Source organism: Ailuropoda melanoleuca, chromosome 20, assembly GCF_002007445.2.
Source record: "Ailuropoda melanoleuca isolate Jingjing chromosome 20, ASM200744v2, whole genome shotgun sequence".
In the NCBI taxonomy this organism is placed as follows: domain Eukaryota; kingdom Metazoa; phylum Chordata; class Mammalia; order Carnivora; family Ursidae; genus Ailuropoda; species Ailuropoda melanoleuca.
Window position 1 is genome coordinate 29,665,767 of NC_048237.1, and position 2,966 is coordinate 29,668,732.

General features: G+C 45.7%; 1 non-coding gene across 1 annotated transcript; it reads right to left on the reverse strand.

Annotated features, from left to right (window-relative positions):
- Positions 1 to 278: 278 nt before the first annotated feature.
- Positions 279 to 385, reverse strand: LOC117797321. Its single transcript, XR_004622254.1, has one exon. It is a non-coding gene; the product is annotated as a U6 spliceosomal RNA (small nuclear RNA).
- Positions 386 to 2,966: the final 2,581 nt, after the last annotated feature.

Here is a 2,966-nt window from a genome sequence, read left to right on the forward strand (position 1 = left end):
CTCTAACAGTGACCCCATCACCATTCCCCAAAGGGTTTCCGAAGCCCTGCGAGAGCAGGTCAACAGCTGCCTTTGCATTTGTGCGCGCAAGAATGCATTTCAGGAGGGCCGCCACCCTGGAAGTTCGTCCCCTGCCTCCAGTACTAGGAACATGTGTTCTTTCTGCGTGTCCAAAAAGTAAGAAAGAAGGACACATCCAAGCAGGATAAGCCAAACACAGAAAACATCTCATCGAAATGGAAAAGCCCCCTATCTGTCCCTTTTTTTTTAATTTTATTTTTTTAATGGAATGCTTCACAAATTTGCATGTCCTCCTTGCACAGGGGCCATGCTAATCTTCTCTGAATCATTCCAATTTTTTAGAATAGGTGCTGCTGAAGGAAGCGTGCCTGTCCCATCTTTAACACTGGCACTATTTTGCGGGAAAAACAAGAAACCCAACTCCTGTATCCCAGAGGTGCAGATGGCACCTCTATAAACAAGATGGCATGGGGCAGCAAAACAGCGCTGCTCGAAATTCCATGGCAGGCCCCGGTGGAGTCATAAATGGAACCAGATTTCCTGTGTCCCAGGGTACTGTCTGCTTCTCATTAGCCCTTACTGCTTCTTGCAGGACCCTTGTGCTTGAAAATCTTAAAGGACAAAAGTAGAACAACGTATTAGATCAAGGGTTGGCAATCTCTGCCCATGGGCCAGGGACATTTGGTTCGGGGTTACACACACACACGCACACACACGCACACACACAGATGCACGCGTGCATGCACACACACACGCACGCACATGCACCGTACTGCCTCACTCCCTCTGAGGCTTCGGAGAGCTTCTACCACCACTGCAGCTCTTGGATCTTCTACTGCAGCGATTCCCTGCTGTTTCAGGCCCACACTACGCCAGGAGTGAAAGACTGAGAATCTTGAAAACCATTCCGATAGATAACCACTTTCATACTTTCTCCAACCAAATTGTGTTTGAAGGAGCTGGCCCTCTTTCTTTTTTCCCCAATGACTGGAGGGACACTAGCTATACTTTTTGCACCTTTCCATGATATGCTGGGGTTATCAGAATTCGGGTGGCTGGTCCATGGGCGTGCTGCGAGCATACCTGCAGAACAACAGGGCAAGAGCAGAGGCCAGGACTGAGCCAGGGCGGTGTTCTTCCAGGGTCTTGGTGAGTCCTGGAGGTAGCAGAGATACTCAGGGGTGTGCATACTTGGATACTTGGAGTCCAACACCAGGACTTTTCTGGCTGTGACGATACTCAAAGCCAGGTAGATGGCACAAAGTCATAGACACAAAGGAGTTAATTGCAGCACTGTTGTTACAGAGAAAAATGAAAGGCAACTGAAGCAACCAGCAACAAAATGGGTTCGATTATATGATAGCGTCATATGCTGTGGATTATTATGCAGCCATGAAAAAGAAGACTGCTGTATATTAATTATACAGAAGGTGGTCTACACCTTAAAGTTAAATGATAAAGGCAGGTTGGGGAAAACTATATATAGCATAACCCCATTTACGTATTTTAAAAATCCTGTGTGTGCATGCACGCAGACTCACTTCTGCTAGACAAAGATCTAGAAAGAGATGCACTAAACTATTCTCAGGTTACCTCTGGGGAAGAGAATGGAAATAGGGAGGTAAGGGAGAACGTTCCAATTTTGCCATATTCATTTCTGTATTACTTGTTTATGATGGACCAATAATAGTTCTTTTGTAATTTAAAAAAGCAATTGGGGCGCCTGGGTGGCTCAGTCAATTAAGTGTCCGACTCTTGATTTCAGTTTAGCCAATTATCTCAGGGTCATGAGATCAAACTCCGAGTCAGGCTCTGTGCTGGCTGTGGAGGCTGCTTAAGATTCTCTCTCCCTCTGTCCCCACACACGGCTCTCCCTCTCTAAAAAACAAACAAACAAACAAACAAACAAATAAATTTTAAAAATAAAAAAGCAATTTAAAAAACCAAGATTATGGGACACGGTATGGAGGAGGCACATTTGATGGGGGTGGTCAGCACGGCCAGGGGGACCTCTGTGGCTCAGGCCCCAGAGCAGGGGAGTAGACTCTCTGAGTGTTGGGGGAGAGGCTCCAAGTTCCCGATGATGCAGAACCGCTCTTTTTTTCTCCTGTTCTCCCTCTTTGGGGCCACGTGCTCTTGGTTCTCATTGGGTCACTTCCAACCCTCGGCAGCCAGAGGAGACGGGCCCCTCCCTAGGAAAAGCCGGGGAGGATGACCTGGGCCTACTTGGCCCTAGGCCTTAGAAAGAAACCTCCTCTTTACTTTGGTGCCCATTTCCTTGGGGCACTTTTCTTGGGCCTTTGTATCAGAGCGAAGGATCTCCAGAGGCTGAGGAAGAGGGTCCACAACACTTGGCAACTTTCAGGCCAGCCTACTATTGCTCTCCACCCAGATTCCACCTTAGAATTGCCTGGGGAGCTTTGAAAAAATATAAGCCTCAAATACAGATATATACACTGAAATAGAGAATAAATGTTTTGCTATGTTAGCCAATGACTGATGTTGGATAAAATAGAAATTTTCATCTATTTTGGAAGGAGTATAAGTTGGTTAAGAGCCTTTTGAAAAGCAATTAGATAATATTAAGTGTCTAAAATACTTTCATAGTATTTTGTCCAGTAATAAAAACTTCTGGAAATTTCTCTCGGTATAAAGCAAAATGCCTCAAATAAGAAAAATTTATGTGAAGAATTGCTATAGCTAAAAATCAGAAATGGGGGCACCTGGGTGGCTCAGTTGTTAAGCGTCTGCCTTCAGCTCAGGGTGTGATCCCAGCATTATGGGATCGAGCCCCACATCAGGCTCCTCCACTGGGATCCTGCTTCTTCCTCTCCCATTCCCCCTCTTGTGATCCCTCTCTCGTGGCTGTCTCTCTCTCTGTCAAATAAACAAATAAAATCTTAAAAAAAAATCAGAAACAAACTAAATGTTCACCAAGTGGCAGG